This window comes from Bombina bombina, chromosome 2, assembly GCF_027579735.1.
Source record: "Bombina bombina isolate aBomBom1 chromosome 2, aBomBom1.pri, whole genome shotgun sequence".
Classification (NCBI taxonomy): domain Eukaryota; kingdom Metazoa; phylum Chordata; class Amphibia; order Anura; family Bombinatoridae; genus Bombina; species Bombina bombina.
Window position 1 is genome coordinate 923072644 of NC_069500.1, and position 23027 is coordinate 923095670.

Sequence of the window (23027 nt, forward strand, 5' to 3'; positions counted from 1 at the left end):
AATACAAGGTTATTACGCAAACAACAGTGCAATAATGAAATGCTCTGAAACATTAGAAAATGTTCTTTTTGCACACTTTCGTCCCTTTAAAGAAAATCTCAGCTAACTTTTCAAAAATAAGAAAATAGAAAAAAAAGTGTAGTTCCTGAAAAGACAGGCACCTAAACAAAAAGTATAACGTGTGGAAAACATGTATATATATATATATATATATATATATATATATATGTGTGTGTGTGTATATATATATATATATATGTGTGTGTATATAAAACTTGCATAAATATGTTGAATCTATTATATTAATGATGGCATATACAACTGTATATATACACATCACTGTTTAAAGGGGCATGGAAACCAAAATGTTTCTTTCAATAGTCAGATAGAGCATGAAATAACTGCTGAACCATTTCTACCCCTGTGCTGAGCTGTTTTGCAATTTATAGATGCTGTTTATATTTAGACCCTACTGTAGTTCATTTTTTTCAGTGAGAAACCCACACATATAACAAAATAAAATTTTAGGTGACCCAGATGATTTAAACTATGTTATGTTTATATCATGACGTATAATAAACCTGCAACAAAAAGTGTGAAAACAATGTATTTTAATTAAAATTTAAATAAAGATGGTTATAAAAAATAGTGTGTGTTTATTTTTCTATCTAAACATTATAGTAAAAAGAGGAGGTTATCAACATATAAATAATGGGCTTTTGGTATAGTTATGTAACTTTGATCTGTACATAGGAGCTCCCATGAGCCTCTGTGCAAATAAATGCACATTTAAGGCTGTGACACACCGCAAGCGATGCGGCGCGAGGCAAAGCAGCTGCTTCGCATTGCTTCTGAAGTTCAATTATTTCATCTCGGAGCGCACAGCTATGCGACCTGACGCAGCAGAGTGCTCAGAGATGAAAAGGCAGGACATACTGAGCGTGCACAGCTGCATCTACACGCTGCGCGCCGCTCCGTTTGCAGTGTGTCACAGCCTTTATTCATGCCAGGTGATCACTTTTACCGCAGCAATCACCTTGGTTTTGAAACTTATATAAGGGCTTTATTTTTAAGAGGGGGTTATGTTCTTTAAAACAAGGGATGGCCTGATAGAGGCTATTTATATGTTGTGCTTAAACACACGTGTACTATTTTTTTTAAAGTGTTTATACTTAAACCCCCAATACAAATCATTTGAAAGTGCATGAAATTACTTTTCAAACAGTTTGTCTTGAAGGTTTCTAGGGCTTAAGGCAGCTGAGATCAAAGGGTTTGAACACCAACTCCTTCATCCAGCTCCCTTAAAGGGACAGTCTAGTCCAAAATAAACTTTCATGATTCAGATAGAGAATGTAATTTTAAACAATTTTCCAATTTACTTTGATTACCAATTTTGTTTTGTTCTCTTGGTATTCTTAATTGAAAGCTAAACCTAGGAGGTTCATATGCAAATTTCTAAGCCCTTGAAGGCAGCCTCTTCTCTCAGGGCATTTTGACAGTTTTTCACCACTAGAGGGTGTTAGTTCACATATGTCATATAGATAACACTGTGCTCACACACATGGAGTTCCAGTGAGCAAGTTCTGATTGGCTAAAATAGATATCTGTCAAAAGGACTGAAATAAGGGGGCAGTTTGCAGAGGCTTAGATACAAGGTAATCACTGAGGTAAAAAGTGTATTCATATAACTGTGTTGGTAATGCAAAACTAGGGAATGGGTAATAAAGGGATTATCTATCTTTTCAAACAATAAAAATTCTGGTGTAGACTGTCCCTTTAGGCCCTTCTCACCTTGCTGACACTTCCGGGTTTCCGGGGCTTGGTGATGTGTGTGGTGAAATCACCTGCACTCTCGATTCCTTAGGCGATGCTGACCCCTTGACTACCAGGGGTTAGGTAAGACAGTGAAGGGGGCAGCACAATGAGTTCTGAAATCAGCCTCCCCTGCATGACCAAATGTGGTCGTCATCTGTTGTAAATACATTGTGTGGATGATGACCACGTGTTGTAATGCACACTTAAGGGTTAAACAACTTTCCAACGTACCTCTTGTATCTAATTTGCTTCATTCTCTTGCTATCTTTCATTGAAATGCATATCAAGGTAAACTTGGGAGCAGCAATGCACTACTGGGAACTAGCTGCTGATTGGTAGCTGCATATATACAGTATGCATCTTGCCATGGCTCACCCAACCTGTTCATTTAGCTCCCAGTAGTGTATTACTGATGGTTCTACAAAGGATACCAAGAGAAAGAATGATTATTTTTGATAATAGAAGTAAATTGAAAGTTGTTTAAAATTGTATGGTCCATCTGAATCATCAGTGAAAAAAAAATGGTTTTTATGTTCCTCTAAAAAGACATTTCATAACGCATAAACAAGCATTACACAATATATTTATTTTTTTCTCTTTTGGAAAGTTGTGGGGCTTGCTGCATTCAGTTTCCCTGTTAAAGTAAGTTCTCTGTTTAAAGGAATAGTAAAGTCATAATAAGACATTCATGATTTAGACAGAGCATACAATTTTAAACAACTTCCCAATTTACTTCTATTATTTAATTTGCTTCCTTCTCATGTTATCCTTTGCTGAAAGGTTTATCTAGGTAAGCTCAGGGGCAGAAAAGAACCTAGGTTCTAGCTGCTGATTGGTGGCTGCATATATATATACAGGTATACCTCACTTTACAGCGCTTCACTTTACAGCGATTCGCTAATACAGCGCTTTGTGGAGCTGAAGTTCAACCTCCAAGGATTTTGAAACAGTGCTGTAAATCATTGTGAGATTGTGAGAAAAGTGACTGGCACCATTTTGTTATGCTTAGTTCACTCTGTTAACTGCATTGTAGTGCAATCTGTGTCTCAGTGCTATAGTCTGGCAAATTTTACTACAGTAATTGTCACTATTTTACAGGTACAGTATTTATTGAATACTAATTGAATACTTGCTGTGCTAGTGTTAAACTAAACATAGCACTATTGCACCCCTAATATATGTTAGTTCAAACATGTTTTTAAGATTTTAAACACTGAAAAGAAAGCTAAAACTGCCTTGTTTCACTTTAAGGCGGTTTTCACTTTACAGCGGGGCTCCGGTCCCTAACCTGCTGTATGAGCGAGGTATACCTGTATACCGATAGTCATTGGCTCACCCATGTGTTCAGTTAGAAACCAGTAGTGCATTGCTGCTCCTTTAACAAATGATGCCAAGAGAATGAAACAAATTTGATAATAGAAGTAATCTGGAAAGTTGTTAAAAATGGTATGCTCTACCTAAATCATGATAGAAAATTTTTAGGTTTCATGTCCTTTTAAGTAAAGAGTTAGAGAACTAATTGTTTGCTGCGTAAGGTGTGCAAAGTTTTAAACTTATATTTAACTGTTTTTATTTAAAGGGCCATAATACCCAAATGTTTAAACACTTGAAAGTGATGCAGCATAGCTGTAAAAAGCTGATTAGAAAATATCACTTGAACATCTCTATGTAAAAAAGAAAGATATTTTACCTCAAAAGTTCCTCAGTAGCCACCTCCCATTGTAAAGGATTTCTAAGCAGCATTTTAGTGTGTTTGTCCTGGGACATCTGAAGGGACTAGCATCGTGCACTCTCATATTATTTCACCAATCAGGTAAAGGAAGCTTACTATGAAATCTCATTAGAGTTAAGTCAAATCTCATGAGATCACAGTAAGAGTTCATGACCTCAGCACTGCTGATGCTGATTGGCTGCTGTTCATTTCTTCATTTTTTTTAATTTTTTTACCTGCAGCTGGGAGCAGCTGAGTATAACTTTTTACACAGAACTTACTCTGCTGAGCTGAGGAAATTGTGAGGTAAAATATCTTCCTTTTTTACATAGAGATGCTCAGGTAAAATTTTCCTGTCAGCTTTTTACAGTTATACTGCATCAGTTTCAAGTGATTTAGCATGTGAGTATTATGTCCCTTTAAGCTTTTAACTGATTCCTTCTTTTTTCTCCTACCTTCTTGAGTGTGTGTAATTAGGGGAGGGATTAGTTTCACCTGTGTGGGTCTACACTATAAATTTAGCTCATTATCTCTGTGAGGCAAATAAGTGATTGGAGTAACCAAGGTGAATATATTAAGATAAACCTTTTAAGTAAGAATGTGTGAGAATCTCATTCAGTGTACAGCTTGCCACTTGTTTGCATCACTGGAGCAACCACTTCAGGGATTATTAGACTGGGGCAAGTGTGAGCAAATTGTCTCTTTAGAAGCTCGTATTAGAGTTCTGGAGGAACGAATTGCAACACTGCGTGAAATTCAGACACTTGAAACGGAAATGGATAAGGCTGAGCAGGTTGTTCATGGTTCTAGCAGTGGGAATGGAAAGGATTCAGATGGGGAGACTCCTGGAAGTAGCTGGGTCACAGTTAGAAGGGAAAGTAATGTTAAGCAGAAGAGGCAGGCCAGTTCTGAGCTGGTACACCCCAAAAGATTTGCCAGATTAAAGGAGCTAATGTCAGTTCATTCTTGGTTAAAAACATGGTGTAAAAATGAGGGGTTGGACTTTTTAGAGCACTGGGCTGACTTTTCGCTAGGGTAAAATTTGTACAGTAAGGATGGATTGCACATGAATGACATGGGTGTCAAGGGAGAAGATGGTAGCACGCTTAGATAATCTTTTAAACTAGACAAGGGGGGGGGGTCTGTCCAAACATAATAGAACAAACAGATCAGTCTGTGTATATGACACACCTAGAATATCTCAAGAAAGGGATGACAGAGGGGAACACTAAGGAAATGTCACATTAGAAAGTTTGGAGGAAAGCGCACCAAGTAACAGCAGAAAGCACATACAAATTAAATGTATGACAGCAAATGCAAGAAGCATGATGGGTAAAATGGGGAGCTGGCGCTCTTAATTGCAGAAGAGGACTATGATATTATCAGTATAACTGAAACCTGGTGGGATGATTCACATGACTGGGCAGTTAACTTAGAGGGTTATACTTTATTTAAGAGGGACAGGAGTAATAAAAGAGGTGGAGGCATTTGCATGTATATTAAACCTAACCTTAAACCTACAATATGGGAAGATATTTATGATGATACAAGTGATAATTGGAGAACCTGGAGGTTAAAAAAAAAAAGAGTGGGGAAAAAATCCTAAAAAAATATTACTAGAAACATGCTACAAGCCCGCCAACATTAGTGACATGGAGGAAAATAAGCTACTAATGCAAATAGGAAAAGCTTCTAATAATACCAGTGCTGTAACTATGGGAGATTTAAACTACCCCAACATAAACTGGGCCAATCAAACTAGTAATACACCTAAGGGTGATAGCTTTTTAAATGTTCTCAGGCCGATAACTTCATGTCACAATTAAGAGGAGCCAATTAGGAATAAAGCTATATTGGATTTAGTGCTATCAAACGATACAGATATAATATCAAACATAGAAGTCAAACAACATCTGGGTAACAGTGATCATAACATGGTAACATTTAAAATAACTTTCTATAAGCTTTTTTTTTTTAAAGGGACTTGAAACCCAGATTTATTTCTTTTGTGATTCAGATAGAGCACACAATTTTCAATATATTTCCATTTTATTTCTATATCTATATCTGTTTCATTCTCTGTGCCTTTTTTTTGTTTTGTTTTTTTGTTTTTTTAAATTCTTTATTTATATTCCATCAAGTTAGACAAAGAAAAAGTAAACATCTCACAATAGTACCAATGGTTCATCTCGCAGCATGAATAAAACATAATCGTGCAGAAGAAAAACAAACATATTTTGTTCAAGAGGAGTTATACGTAAACACAAACAAATATAGAAATAAAATTAACCTTGGCCCTTCTGAACTGTAAAACAAACAATGAGTTAAAGGGACATAATACTCATATGCTAAATCACTTGAAACTGATGCAGTAAAACTGTAAAAAGCTGACAGGAAAATATCACCTGAGCATCTCTATGTAAAAAAGGAAGATATTTTACCTCACAATCTCCTCAGCTCAGCAGAGTAAGTTCTGTGTAAAAAGTTATACTCAGCTGCTTCCAGCTGTAGGTAAAAAAAAAAATAATAATTAAGAAATGAACAGCAGCCAATCAGCATCAACAGTGCTGAGGTCATGAACTCTTACTGTGATCTCATGAGATTTGACTTAACTCTCATGAGAATTCATAGTAAACTTCCTTTACCTGATTGGTGAAATAAGATGAGAGTGCACGAGGCTCATCCTTTCGGCTGTCCCAAGACAGACATACTAATATGCTGCTTAGAAGCACTTTACAATGGGATGTGGCTACTGAGGAACTTTTGAGGTAAAATATCTTTCTTTTTTCCATAGAGATGTTCAGGAGATATTTTCTAGTCAGCTTTTTACAGCTATACTGCATCACTTTCAAGTGTTTAAACATTTGGGTATTATGGCCCTTTAAATAGCCAACTGGAAAGGTTTTTGGTAATTTAAATGGGTTGTCGTTAAACGTACAAGTCACTGGGGTCAGAGTTTTACTATAGGAGTCGGCATGCAATTTAAGGAGTTTTCTACTGGTTCTCCCTCGAAATAAAACAAACTGCAGAAAACAAAAACAAAACAAAAAAAAAGAAAAGAAAAAAAAGGTGGGGGGAGAAAAAGAAGAAAGGAAAAAGAACTTGCCCCTTACCTACCCTCCCATCCCCTCCCCTCGCGCCCATAGCCTATACTTACTATTGTCTGAGTTTGTAAGAAAGAAAAAAAAAACCTTACCAAATTCCAAGCAATACAGCTTCAGAGTTTCTAAAAGGATATATCAGCTGATCTATTTCCTGGGGGGAGTGTTTTAATAAAGGAAGCCCATTTCCTAAAAAAACAAATAGTGTCCTGCACTGTGTTCATGTCTGTATCATATTGTTCTCTAATGCATTGCTTCTTAACAAAGTTTTTAATTTCTGAGAGATTTGGTATTCATTTCACCTTCCATTTCCTGAATATTACATTTCTAACCGTCAACATTATAGTGTTGACTATCTTTTCGGAGCCCTGAAGGTTAATTTCCCCTTTTAAAAAAATTATTCTAGCTAATGTAATGTCCGCCCCGCTGATTTTCAGAACTTTAGTGACCCAGAATCTTACCTTGAGTCATAACTGGTTTATCTTCGGGCATTCCCAGATCATATGCAGCAAATCGGCTGCTAGGAGCTTGCATTTTGGGCACTTAGTAAAGCTATAATTATGCCACTTTTGTCCCTTAAAAGGAGTATAATATGTTTGATTCAGCAGCCTAAAGTGGGCCTCTCGCCATGTTGATGAAAGGGTGGTTTGGATGCAAATTGCTAATGATTGTGTAACTAATTCTGGGTCTATGTCTCTGTTTATAATTAAACCGTTCCATTTGTTGGCCAGATTCACACGATTAGCCTCACCCTTCCTTGAAGCCAGTAGATTATACCACGGTGAGACCGATAGTTTTCCAATTTTTTCTAAAAATGCCCAGTTGTCTATTTTCCCACAGGACCAAGTCCAAACATACAAAGAAACTAATTTAAACAGATAGTGTCAGATTTGCAGATAAGCAAAAAAATCTGCATTACCTATTCTAAATTCTTGTTTCAATAAATCAAAAGATTTAATACATTGGTTTTGGTGATCTATTAATTGGTCCATGAATTTTAGACCTGCTTTTGCCCAAGAGATAAAAACTGACGCTTGTGTGCCCTCCTGAAATTCTGGGTTGCCCACAATTAATTGATACCTAGGGATTGTGTGTTGGAAATTCAATAGTGATCCTAGTTTACACCAGGCTTGGATTACCATAAAGATAGATTTAAATTGTCTGTCCTGCTTAGGGATCTTTTTTAATGGGAAATGCTGAAGACCTAATGGAAAGAATGGATAGGTAAGATTTATTTCTAAGATATTATTGGTAAAATAATTATTATTTACAATCAAGTCTATGGCAATGCAATTCAGAAATACTAGATTATAGAGTTTCAAATCTGGGAGGGCTAAGCCGCTTCATGTCGAGGTAGAGTAAGTTTTTCAATAGAGATTCTTGGTCTTTTACAACGCCATATGAAGTAGCGTAATGCATTATTCATCTCTTTAATCTCTTTGGATTTGAGTGTAACAGGGACGTTCTGGAGAACATATAGAATTTTTGGGAGTAGTACTATCTTTTATAGGGCCACCGGCCCTGATAGAGAGATAGGGAAATTCTGCCAGGTCCTCATTGTTTCGATCATTTTATTTAGAGTCGGAATTATATTTAAACTGTACCACTCTTGTGAATTTCGGGAAATAGTTATACCAAGATATTTAAATAATTTAGCAACCACTTTGAATGGTACTTCTCGAAATGAGTTCTCGTTTTGCCTCAGCCATAAAAGTTCCGATTTTGTTGTATTAAGTTTGTAGCCTGAGAATGAGCCAAACAAATAAATCAAAGATAGGAGTTTTGAGATATTATCCAAGGTGTTAGAGATATAGACCAAAATGTCATCTGCATAAAGCGCTAACTTCAATTCATATTTCCCAATCTTAATTCCCTCTATTTCTTGTCGGATCAGTATTGCAAGAGGTTCAATCGAGATATCGAATAGTAGCGATGAAAGTGGGCAGCCTTGTCTCGTGCCTCTCTCTAAGGTGAGCAATGAGGATTCCCTGTTGTTAACTAAAAGTTTAGTATATGAGTTGTTATAGAGATTCTTTATAAGCTTCAAAAAGTTACAGCTAAAGCCAAAATTAGCCAGTGAGGAAAGCTGATGATCATAGTGAATAAAGTCAAATGCTTTTTCTGCCTCGATTGTTATAATTGCTGCATCCAAACTTGACTCTGCACCTACCTTGTCCTTATTCTTAAAATAATCCACTACTAAAAATACCTCCCTAATTTTAGATGCTAAGTTGCGGTTATGAATGAACCCTGCCTGGTCCTTGTGTATAATATCATTCACAACTGTTTGTAGTCTTTTTGCCAGTATGGTTGTCAACATTTTATAATATGTGTTGAGTAAGTCTATGGGCCAGTATGATTCCTTACACTGGAGGTCTTTGCCTTGTTTAGGAATCAGAATAGTCTGGGAAGCTGCAAAATTTGATGGAATCTAATCATTTTCTATAAAAAAATAAGTCTTTCTAGGTGGGTAGTTAACTCTGGGGCTAGGATTTTGTAAAATTCATTGGGTAGTGCATCCGGACCGGGTGCCTTACCCAGCTGGAGGTCCGCTATAGCCTGAGAAATTTCCTCCTCCGAGATTGGCATATAAGTTGACGATACCGCGGCCTGGTCTAACCTTGGTAATGTTATCTTCTCCCAAAACTCCGCTAAATATTTTGGGAAGAAGAATCGGGGAGGTAAGAAAGGACCAGAGTGTGACTCTATTTCCAGCAGGATTGGAGCGTGGTCGGAGATACAGATTGGAGCTATAGTGGCTTTGACTCCTCTTTTGGTTAATCTATCCTCGATCAAGAACAATGTCCCTGATTGCTAAATTAGTAAATATATTTTTAAACAATTTGCTTTCTAGGGCATCTCTTCTTGTTTTAGCTTTGTTGGGGCCTTTTCTGAGTCTGTCTAATGGATACTGGGGCGACATATTAAAGTACCCTGCCATGATAAGAAGCCCCTCCTTAAGCTGCAGAATTTTTGATTATATTGAGTCCCAAAATTCTGAATTATATTCGTTTGGGGCATACAGATTGCACAGAGTAAATATTTATTTATTTAATTTTATTTTTACCAACAAAAATCTACTATCTGTGTCTGTGGTAATGGATAAAATGCTATACTTAAGCGTTTTGCCCAATAAGATTGCCAGGCCTCTCTTCCTAGCCAAACTTGGCATCACTGCTCTTTCACCCAGACCATCTTTGATTTTGCTACTTTGTCTGCATCCAGGTGTGTTTACTGGAGGAAGGCAATGCCGTGTTTAATTTATTGAGATGCAATATTATCGCTTTCCGTTTAATCGGAGACTTAAAGCCACCAACATTCCATGATGTAAAAATCACAGAGTTGCACTTAGACATAGTCTAACTAAATATATGAGGGGTAATAATATGGAAAACAAATTAAAAATGTTATTGGTACCGCAGGGGCGAGGGAAGGGGAAGAGAGAAAAAGGAGAGAGAAAACCCCTCCAAAAAAATAGAAGGGAAGGAGTCCCATAAAAACCAACACATACAATTATCCCCAAACCAGGGGAATTTAAACCCATAAGCCAGTATCACATAATAACTTAACATTTTTACTTAACCTCTAAGAATTTCTCTGCCTCCAGTTTGCTACAATGTGGGGAGAGATCTCTCCTCTTCATAGACGTCTCATATGAGAAATCTTGAAATAACAAGATGTTTGCGCTGTCTATAACCAAGGGTTGATTCTTCTGATAATATTGCAATAACAGAACTTTATGTTGAAAGTTTAAAAACTTTGCAATAATTGGTCTTGGTTTTGTTTTCCCTGTGTCCTTAAAATTGGGGTTTCCCATCCGATGCACTCTCTCAATGGTTATCGGGGAGTCAGGTTTAGGGATTTTAAGTAGCTGAGGTATAGTAACATAGAGCAACTAGAGGGTTAACAACCACACAGAACTCATGTCTATGGTTATTGCTTAATGAATCATCCTGGGGACTCAGAACTAATACTTAGGGATCTGGCAACTAAATGTATCCCTTTTATGTTAATCTACCCTTTTTATTACTCCTTCCATATCTCCAATAGTGATGTCGCGAACCTAAAATTTTCGGTTCGCGAACCGCGGACTCGAACTTCCGGTATTGTTCACGAACGCGCGAACCGCGTGAACCGCCATTGAATTCAATAGGCAGGCGAACTTTAAAACCTACAAGGACTCTTTCTGGCCACAATAGTGATGGAAAAGTTGTTTCAAGGGTACTAACACCTGGACTGTTGCATGCTGGAGGGGGATCCCTGGCAAAACTCCCATGGAAAATTACATAGTTGATGCAGAGTCTGCTTTTAAGCCATAATGGGTCTAAATCAACTAACATTCCCAAAGTGGCTGTCTCAAAACATCCCGGACAGAAGATAGATTGATAGTGATAGATAGGATAGATAGATAGATATACATAGATTGATAGTTAGATAGAATCGATAGAAGAGAAATAGATAGATTTGTTAGATATATAATTACCCTAATAAATTCTAATAATCAAACATGCGTTCTTGGACCCAACTAGCTTGTGTCAATTAGTACTTTTCTTAGCACTTTAATCCCTGTTCCCCCCCCCCCTATCGGGGGAGTTCTATATGGCCTGCCAGATTACCCTGAAAAATTATAATAATAAGACATGTGGTCTGCTACCTATTTTAACGAGGTTGTGTTTTAAGTACTACCATTCTTAGCACTTTAATCTCTGTAACTCCCCCTATTTGGTGAGGTCTATACGGCCTGGATGATTACCCATACAAAATATAATAATAAGACATCTGCTCTTGGTCTGCGACCCATGGTAACTATGTTGTGTTAATTAGTAATGTCCTTCGCATTTTAATAGCTGTTACTCATACTCACCCTATCGGTGGAGGTCTATATGGCCTGTATGATTACCCTTACAAAATATAACAACCAAACATATGTTCTGGGACCCATGGTAAGTAGGTTGTGTTATGTAGTACTGTTCTTTGCATTTTCATACCTGTTACAACACCAAATGGTGTCAGGTCTATCTGTCCTTCATGATTAGCTGCACCCAAACCCAAAAAAAAGCCGAGTGGTCTTAGACTATCACCCATGGCTAACTCTGTTGGTTCAATTAGTACTATTCTTAGCACTTTCATCCCTGTTACGGGCGGTCTACATGGCCATCATGATTAGCCGAACAAAATACTACAATCCAACCTTTGCTCAGTCTTCATAGGCCCTTCATTGTCTGTATTTTGATAGTACAGTTCTTATTATTTTTATAGCTGATACAACACCGAATGTTGTCAGCTCTAAATGGCCTGCATGATTAGCTGCACCCAATACAAAAATAAATCCAAGCGGTCTTGGATTAACACCCATGGCTAACTCTGTTGTTTCAAGTAGTACTATTCTTAGCACTTTCATCTCATCATCCCTGTTACTTCCAGGACTCTCGGTGGTGGTGGTCTACATGGCCATCATGATTAGCCTAACCAAATACTACAATCCAACCTTGGCTCAGTCTTCCTAAGGCCCTTCATTGGCTGTATTTTGGTAGTACTGTTCTTATTACTACATGGTGGTCTACATGGCCATCATGATTAGCCTAACCAAATACTACAATCCAACCTTGGCTCAGTCTTCCTAAGGCCCTTCATTGGCTGTATTTTGGTAGTACTGTTCTTATTAGTTTAATAGCTGATACGACACCGAATGTTGTCAGCTCTATATGGCCTGCATGAATAGCCGCACCCAAAGCCAAAAAAAAGCCAAGCGGTTTTGCACTAACACCCATGGCTAACTCTGTTGTTTCAAGTTCTACTATTCTTAGCTCTTTCATCTCATCATCCCTGTTACTTCCAGGACTCTCGGTGGTGGTGGTCTACATGGCCATCATGATTAGCCTAACCAAATACTACAATCCAACCTTGGCCCAGTCTTCCTAAGGCCCTTCATTGGCTGTATTTTGGTAGTACTGTTCTTATTAGTTTATTAGCTGATACGACACCGAATGTTGTCAGCTCTATATGGCCTGCATGAATAGCCGCACCCAAAGCCAAAAAAAAGCCAAGCGGTTTTGCACTAACACCCATGGCTAACTCTGTTGTTTCAAGTTCTACTATTCTTAGCTCTTTCATCTCATCATCCCTGTTACTTCCAGGACTCTCGGTGGTGGTGGTCTACATGGCCATCATGATTAGCCTAACCAAATACTACAATCCAACCTTGGCCCAGTCTTCCGAAGGCCCTTCATTGGCTGTATTTTGGTAGTACTGTTCTTATTAGTTTAATAGCTGATACGACACCGAATGTTGTCAGCTCTATATGGCCTGCATGAATAGCCGCACCCAAAGCCAAAAAAAGCCAAGCGGTTTTGCACTAACACCCATGGCTAACTCTGTTGTTTCAAGTTCTACTATTCTTAGCTCTTTCATCTCATCATCCCTGTTACTTCCAGGACTCTCGGTGGTGGTGGTCTACATGGCCATCAGGATTAGCCTAACCAAATACTACAATCCAACCTTGGCCCAGTCTTCCTAAGGCCCTTCATTGGCTGTATTTTGGTAGTACTGTTCTTATTAGTTTAATAGCTGATACGACACCGAATGTTTTCAGCTCTATATGGCCTGCATGAATAGCCGCACCCAAAGCCAAAAAAAAGCCAAGCGGTTTTGCACTAACACCCATGGCTAACTCTGTTGTTTCAAGTTCTACTATTCTTAGCTCTTTCATCTCATCATCCCTGTTACTTCCAGGACTCTCGGTGGTGGTGGTCTACATGGCCATCATGATTAGCCTAACCAAATACTACAATCCAACCTTGGCCCAGTCTTCCTAAGGCCCTTCATTGGCTGTATTTTGGTAGTACTGTTCTTATTAGTTTAATAGCTGATACGACACCGAATGTTGTCAGCTCTATATGGCCTGCATGAATAGCCGCACCCAAAGCCAAAAAAAAGCCAAGCGGTTTTGCACTAACACCCATGGCTAACTCTGTTGTTTCAAGTTCTACTATTCTTAGCTCTTTCATCTCATCATCCCTGTTACTTCCAGGACTCTCGGTGGTGGTGGTCTACATGGCCATCATGATTAGCCTAACCAAATACTACAATCCAACCTTGGCCCAGTCTTCCGAAGGCCCTTCATTGGCTGTATTTTGGTAGTATTGTTCTTATTAGTTTAATAGCTGATACGACACCGAATGTTGTCAGCTCTATATGGCCTGCATGAATAGCCGCACCCAAAGCCAAAAAAAGCCAAGCGGTTTTGCACTAACACCCATGGCTAACTCTGTTGTTTCAAGTTCTACTATTCTTAGCTCTTTCATCTCATCATCCCTTTTACTTCCAGGACTCTCGTTGGTGGTGGTCTACATGGCCATCAGGATTAGCCTAACCAAATACTACAATCTAACCTTGGCCCAGTCTTCCTAAGGCCCTTCATTGGCTGTATTTTGGTAGTACTGTTCTTATTAGTTTAATAGCTGATACGACACCGAATGTTTTCAGCTCTATATGGCCTGCATGAATAGCCGCACCCAAAGCCAAAAAAAAGCCAAGCGGTTTTGCACTAACACCCATGGCTAACTCTGTTGTTTCAAGTTCTACTATTCTTAGCTCTTTCATCTCATCATCCCTGTTACTTCCAGGACTCTCGGTGGTGGTGGTCTACATGGCCATCATGATTAGCCTAACCAAATACTACAATCCAACCTTGGCTCAGTCTTCCTAAGGCCCTTCATTGGCTGTATTTTGGTAGTACTGTCATCCTTTTGAATAAAAGATTACAGTAAAGGCATTGATTTTAGAAACCCACAGATCATTATTTGCAAGCGTGAAATTAGAAAAAAAAATTGATTACACACCCGTGACACTTATTTATGCTCCGGCCTTTTTAATACGATGGTCCCGGAGCCTCAACCGAAACAACAGCATGAAAGAGGAGATATGTCATCCTTTTGAATAAAAGATTACAGGAAAGGCATTGATTTTAGAAACCCACAGATCATTATTTGCAACCGTGAAATTAGAAAAAAAAATTGATTACACACCCATGACACTTATTTATGCTCCGGCCTTTTTAATACGATGGTCCCGGAGCCTCAACCGAAACAACAGCATGAAAGAGGAGATATGTCATCCTTTTGAATAAAAGATTACAGTGAAGGCATTGATTTTAGAAACCCACAGATCATTATTTGCAACCGTGAAATTAGAAAAAAACATTGATTACACACCTGTGACACTTATTTATGCTCAGGCCTTTTTAATACGAGGGTCCCGGAGCCTCAACCGAAACAACAGCATGAAAGAGGAGATATGTCATCCTTTTGAATAAAAGATTACAGTAAAGGCATTGATTTTAGAAACCCACAGATCATTATTTGCAACCGTGAAATTAGAAAAAAACATTGATTAGACAGCCGTGACACTTATTTATGCTCAGGCCTTTTTAATACGAGGGTCCCGGAGCCTCAACCGAAACAACAGCATAAAAGAGGAGATATGTCATCCTTTTGAATAAAAGATTACAGGAAAGGCATTGATTTTAGAAACCCACAGATCATTATTTGCAACCGTGAAATTAGAAAAAAAAAATTGATTACACACCCGTGACACTTATTTATGCTCCGGCCTTTTTAATACGATGGTCCCGGAGCCTCAACCGAAACAACAGCATGAAAGAGGAGATATGTCATCCTTTTGAATAAAAGATTACAGTAAAGGCATTGATTTTAGAAACCCACAGATCATTATTTGCAACCGTGAAATTAGAAAAAAACATTGATTACACAGCCGTGACACTTATTTATGCTCAGGCCTTTTTAATACGAGGGTCCCGGAGCCTCAACCAAAACAACAGCATGAAAGAGGAGATATGTCATCCTTTTGAATAAAAGATTACAGGAAAGGCATTGATTTTAGAAACCCACAGATCATTATTTGCAACCGTGAATTTAGAAAAAAAAATTGATTACACACCCGTGACACTTATTTATGCTCAGGCCTTTTTAATACGAGGGTCCCAGAGCCTCAACCGAAACTACAGCATGAAAGAGGAGATATGTCATCCTTTTGAATAAAAGATTACAGGAAAGGCATTGATTTTAGAAACCCACAGATCATTATTTGCAACCGTGAAATTAGAAAAAAACATTGATTACACAGCCGTGACACTTATTTATGCTCAGGCCTTTTTAATACGAGGGTCCCGGAGCCTCAACCGAAACAACAGCATAAAAGAGGAGATATGTCATCCTTTTGAATAAAAGATTACAGGAAAGGCATTGATTTTAGAAACCCACAGATCATTATTTGCAACCGTGAAATTAGAAAAAAACATTGATTACACAGCCGTGACACTTATTTATGCTCAGGCCTTTTTAATACGAGGGTCCCGGAGCCTCAACCAAAACAACAGCATGAAAGAGGAGATATGTCATCCTTTTGAATAAAAGATTACAGGAAAGGCATTGATTTTAGAAACCCACAGATCATTATTTGCAACCGTGAAATTAGAAAAAAAAATTGATTACACACCCGTGACACTTATTTATGCTCAGGCCTTTTTAATACGAGGGTCCCAGAGTCTCAACCGAAACAACAGCATGAAAGAGGAGATATGTCATCCTTTTGAATAAAAGATTACAGGAAAGGCATTGATTTTAGAAACCCACAGATCATTATTTGCAACCGTGAAATTAGAAAAAAACATTGATTACACAGCCGTGACACTTATTTATGCTCAGGCCTTTTTAATACGAGGGTCCCGGAGCCTCAACCGAAACAACAGCATGAAAGAGGAGATATGTCATCCTTTTGAATAAAAGATTACAGGAAAGGCATTGATTTTAGAAACCCACAGATCATTATTTGCAACCGTGAATTTAGAAAAAAAATTGATTACACAGCCGTGACACTTATTTATGCTCAGGCCTTTTTAATACGAGGGTCCCGGAGCCTCAACGGAAACAACAGCATGAAAGAGGAGATATGTCATCCTTTTGAATAAAAGATTACAGGAAAGGCATTGATTTTAGAAACCCACAGATCATTATTTGCAACCGTGAAATTAGAAAAAAAAATTGATTACACACCCGTGACACTTATTTATGCTCAGGCCTTTTTAATACGAGGGTCCCAGAGCCTCAACCGAAACAACAGCATGAAAGAGGAGATATGTCATCCTTTTGAATAAAAGATTACAGGAAAGGCATTGATTTTAGAAACCCACAGATCATTATTTGCAACCGTGAAATTAGAAAAAAACATTGATTACACAGCCGTGACACTTATTTATGCTCAGGCCTTTTTAATACGAGGGTCCCGGAGCCTCAACCGAAACAACAGCATGAAAGAGGAGATATGTCATCCTTTTGAATAAAAGATTACAGGAAAGGCATTGAGTTTAGAAACCCACAGATCATTATTTGCAACCGTGAAATTAGAAAAAAAAAAGGATTACGCACCCGTGACACTTATTTATGCTCCGGCCTTTTTAATACGATGGTCCCGGAGCCTCAACCGAAACAACAGCATGAAAGAGGAGATATGTCATCCTTTTGAATAAAAGATTACAGGAAAGGCATTGATTTTAGAAACCCACAGATCATTATTTGCAACCGTGAAATTAGAAAAAAACATTGATTACACAGCCGTGACACTTATTTATGCTCAGGCCTTTTTAATACGAGTGTCCCGGAGCCTCAACCAAAACAACAGCATGAAAGAGGACATATGGCATACTTTTGAAAATTAGATTACAGGAAAGGCATTGATTTTAGAAACACAGAGATCAGTTATATGACCCGGGAAATAGAATAAAAACATTGATTGGACACCCAGTACACTTCTTTATCCTTAGTCCTTTTTATAAGAGTGTCCCGGAGCCTCAACAGAAAGAACAGCATGAAATAGGACATATGGCATCCTTTTGAAAAATAGATTACAGGAAAGGCATTGATTTTTGAAAGACAGAAAAAATTTGTTACAACCGTGAAATCTAAAAAAACATTGAATAGACACCCAGTACACTTCTTTATCCTTAGGCCTTTTTAGCAGAGGCTCCAGGACACTCAACAAAACCAGCAGTAGGAAAGAGGACATATAGCATCCTTTGTGAAAAAAAGATTATAGGAAAGGCATTGATTTTAGAAACCCGGGGATAATTTGTTGCAACCGTGAATTTTAATTAAAAAAAAATGATTGGATGGACATCCAGTACAATTCTTTATCCATAAGGCCTTTTTATAAGAGGGTCCAGGACCCTCAAACAAAAAACCAGCAGGAAAGAGGACATATGGCATACTTTTGAACAATAGAGTACAGGAAAGGCATATATTTTAGAAACCCATAGAAATTTTTTTTAAAATGTAAATTTGAATAAAAAAAATGATTCGATGGACAGCCAGTACACCTCTTTCTCCTTAGGCCTTTTTATAAGAGGGTCCTGGACCCTCAAAAAAACACCAGCAGGAAAGAGGACGTATGGCATCCTTTTGAACAATAGAGTACAGGTACAGCATTGATTTTACAAACCCAGAGATCATTTTGTTCAATTGTTAAGTAGAAAAATAAAAATGAGTGGCCAACCAGTACACCTCTTTCTCCTTAGGCCTTTTTATAAGAGGGTCCTGGACACTCAAAAAAAAAACACCAGCAGGAAAGAGGACGTATGGCATCCTTTTGAACAATAGAGTACAGGTACGGCATTGATTTTACAAAACCAGAGATAATTTTGGTCAAATGAGAAATAGAAAATAAAAAAGAGTGGACACCCAGTACACCTCTTTCACCTTAGGCCTTTTTATAAGAGTGTCCAGGACCCTCAAACAAAATACCAGCAGGAAAGAGAACATATGGCATACTTTGGAACAATTGAGTACTGGTACGGCATTGATTTGTGAAACCCACAGATAATTGTTTGTAAAAGTGAAATAGCACCAAAAACCATGCTTGGACTCCCACTCCAGGTCGTTCTCCTTCAGCTTTTCTATAAGAGGGTCCAGCACCCTCAACAGAAACAACTGCAGGAAACACCACCACATATGCCATCCTTTTGCACAAGCGAGTACAGGTATGGCATCCATTTTAGAAACCCAAAGATAATTGAGAGGAACCAGGAACATTTTTCTAAAAACTGGATGGGGCACCCATTACTACAGGTCGTTCTCCTTCAGCCTTTTTATATCATGGGCCACGACCCGCAACAGGCACAACAGCATGAAACACAACATATGCCACCTTTTTGCACAATAGAGTACAGGTATGTCATAGATGGAACACGGAGATAATTTAGAGCAACCAAGAGACGGATAAAGATGCTTGGTTGGTCCTACTCTTTCAAATTTGTTGCATTTTGCGTTCAGTTGAATGGTACACCGGATATGAGTGGTGTGTAAAGTTGTACAATTCATAACAGTTTAATCACTAGTGTTATGTGCATTATTTTTTTTTTTTTTTTTAAATATTATTTTATTGAGGTTCAGTTAAAGTCATACATAGAAATATATGGCAATATATGATACAAGGACAAAACATTCCACGGTGTACAACCAATATAAACCAATAAATGTACGTCATTAAACAATAAAACACGCTTTGAACATATAGATATGCATAGTGTGGATATGACTCGCAAGTTAAACTGTGTACCTTCTGGATAAAACTGTAGGTCGCTTTTGGACCTCCTAACCTTATGGGGAATATGTATTTACAGAAGGGATGCAAATGGTGAACCTTTTTTATTTTTTGCATTAGTAAGGTAGTATTGAAACCTCTTATGATATAAAAAGCCACTTTTGGGCTCCAAAGTAATACCATACATAGTAGCTAGAGGTAAACTGTTGTATAGGGCCACTCTTGGACCCTCAACTAAACTATTAAGAAATGACCCCAAGGATTAATTTTCCTATACTTACAATGTAAGCACTATGGAGTATGGGGGGGGGGGGGGTGGGAGATGGCACAGGGGTATTCTTAGTAAAAAAAAGAATAATAATTGGGAAGCCAGATTTAGGGATTTGGAGCCAGGTACACTTAAAAGTAATAAAAAACCTATGAGAACTGCTACAATTATGTAGAGCTAACCGTTATGATACTGGTAATGTTCCACCAATAATTAACCCTCGGTTTTGGGCATTATTTCGATGTTAACCCAAAGGGTAGTCTTAGGTTCCTGTGAGAGTATATATAATTCAACATTATATAAGGTGGTTGCTTGGAGGTTAATGAATCGAGTATATTCCCAACAAACATGTTAAATAACTCTTATACGAGTGGTTCTAAGCTTGTGCAAAGGATAAAGCAATGTAGTTTTCTATAGCTGTCAGGGAAGGCAACTAGAAAAATATAAACATTATCCCCTAGGGGTCTCCAACCTTACAATATCTATATAAAAATCAAAGCCCAGAGAATGTCAGCCTATTTTAAACCTAAGTAACTCGCTGAGGGTTAGCAGATGCGCTGCTTCTCTCAGTGTATATGGGCTGTTAGCTGCCTGCATGTATCAGTTCCCTAAGGGGCATCTTTTCTATATATAAGTGCAACATTATGTTAGGAAACTATAAAGCTAATTAGCACTAGCCATTACAAATTGTATAGAATCATCTATGACATCACAGTGGGTAGGGACCTGTAAAGGAAAACCTATCATATCCTCTGCTTGAACATATTATCAGTCAAGTTACTCCGTGTGAACAGCGGAACAGAGCGCCTCCCTAGGGAGACCTATCAATAGATTTTGGTTGGTTATGTATAATAAAATGTTAAACATTAAAAGCACAGGTATCTGATGTTAATGCAGCAGCCTCTTAATTAAAAGTATTTCACTTATACAATAAAGGCAATTTCCCCATTAAAGATAGATATAAAATACATTGAGCTCCCTTAAGGTATGAAACAAATCTAACTTGTGTGTAACATTAACCACAATGTTATAACCAACGGTCCATAAAACAGTACAGCTAAATCTACTTAAAGAACAATAGCACTATCAGAATTAGTCCCACAGCATTTCACTATATGTAAATTAGGGAGAGACTGTCAGTAAATGCAGAGTTCATCCTATCTCAACCCTCTGCACAAGCCAGGTGTCTGTCTCTTTATATGTTTGCTTGTGCCGGAAAGTATGACTTAGCCATTGAAAAGGCTAATATATGCCTTGTGGGAGTAGAGTTCGGTTGTAGGAAGAAGACCCATACCTCACATCAAGATCTGCCGATCTCTAATATGATGCGATTCACTGTCCCGGCACACACACTCCGCTCCGCGAGTCGCCAGGCTCAAACAGCAGGTATGAAATGTCCACCTTCCTGACCAAAGCCCTGCCGTGTTGATCAGTTTTACCCAATACCAGAGCGAAGTTCACAGGGGGCAGAGCGCAGGAAGACAGTAGCTCGATTCATCTGATTAGGTCCCCCTAGGTCAAACAGATGACATAAGCTGCCTTTAGGTTTATCAAGAATTGGAGCTCCGCCATTCCGTTTTACTCCATGCTGAGCAAGACTTTGGTATGCGGAGTGGGGAGTCTCTGCCATAGCCACTTTTCCATGCGCATTGCATACTTCATTTTGATCGGGCTGCACCCGGGGCTGCCTCTCCCGGATTGACTTTTTCAAGCCCCAATGTTCCAATGATGACGGTGAGTACTCCATCTGGGCTCCAACATCCAGCAAGTGGTGCATCTTCCCTACGCAGGTAAGCAATGTACTTGTGCCGGTCCTGGCCGCAGTCTCCTCTCCTGCGGCCAACAGCCTCACAGCGGGGAATGTTTTTTGGGCTCTCAGGCTTACAGATTTATCTGAGAGAATGTCCACAGCTACTGAGTTGTTCTTCGGGTCTCCATATTGACAGCACTGATCTACAGCAGCCGGAACTTGGGCCTGAGGTGAGGGATCGGGTGCGCCTGGGGAGGTCCCTTGGGTACTTGTTTCACCTGGGAGACTCTTAGCATCCTATGTTGGGATCCGATCTGCCTTGTTAGCTCACATAAGCTACCCCATTCTGCCGACCAAGATTGCAGAAGCTTCTCCTGGTGTTCGGTTAGCAGGTTGGCCATAGCCTCAAGTATTAAGTTAGTATTAAGCGCCATCTTTTGTAAATGCGTGTTCAGTGGGAAAGACACTTTATCCTCTTTTTGTCAGTCACAGGCTGTCCATGGATGTTCTAGATTGAAGGGTAGGTCTGATAATATCACCCCTTCTCAAAGGGTTTTTGGGGGCAGCGTTAAATATCTGCCTAGTAACCCAGTTTCCTGGGGGGGTTATATTGCGGCAGCCCTGGTCATGCAGATGATAGGCCTTGCAAGGAAAGGTAATCACTGTACAACTCAGCTGAAGAGCATAGGCGGTCAGCAATCTTGATATGAATCCGAACTTCAATCCTCTTCAGGTTATTATTCAGCATAAAATTGCTTCATATTTGAAAAATAACTGTAGTTAGTGACTATTAAAAGTGATCAAAGTCAGGAGCTCCTCTCAGATGCGTCCTGCCGCTTCAGCTATAAGCTCCGCCCCCCGTGCATTATTTTTTTTTATTTGAGTTTTGTACCCACAGAGATGCAGCAGAGGCCAGAAAAATTAGGAATGTACAAATGACTGGAAAAATTGGGGTATTGTTGAAGCAACTGCTGTAGCAGCGGCCAGAAAAATCGATGTTTGTAAAACATTTATAAATTTCCCTAAAAGCTTGTGGCTTGAACACTAGTTGTTGGCGGATAAGTCAAGCAAGTCCTCCGTCTTTATAACCAAAAAATAAAGGCCAGCCTGTGTACCAGTTGTAGCCCAAGGCAGCTCATATCATCATCAGTAGTTTTTTATTCAAATGTATCGCCCAATGTCAGTCCCTTCGGGATCCAGCCCTCATTCATTTTTATAAAAGTGAGATAGTCAAGGCTTTTTTGACCTAGGCGACTTCTCTACTCAGTGACAAAACCTCCTGCTGCACTAAAAGTCCTTTCGGACAGGACACTTGAAGCGGGGCAGGCCAGAAGTTCCATTGCAAATTGGGATAGCTCAGGCCACAAGTCCAGCCTGCACACCCAGTAGTCAAGGGGTCCATCGCTCCTGAGAGTGTCGAGATCCGCAGTTAAATCTAGGTAGTCTGCTACCTGTCGGTTGAGTCTTTCTCTAAGGCTGGATCCCGAAAGGCTCTGATGGTGCATGGGAGTTAAAAAGGTACGCATGTCCTCCATCAACAAGACGTCAGGAAAGTGCCCGGACCTTGCCGCCGTGGTCGTGGGAAGAGGAGGATTAATTTCATCTCTTCCCCTGTTACATTCCCGTGGTGCTGTGACATCACCCTTATACGCTGTGTAAAGCATAGTTTTTAATTTCTTATGAAAATGCTCCATCCTTTCCGACTTGCGGGAATTTGGTAACATTTCAGGCACTTTATGCTTATACCGGGGGTCGAGGAGCGTGGAC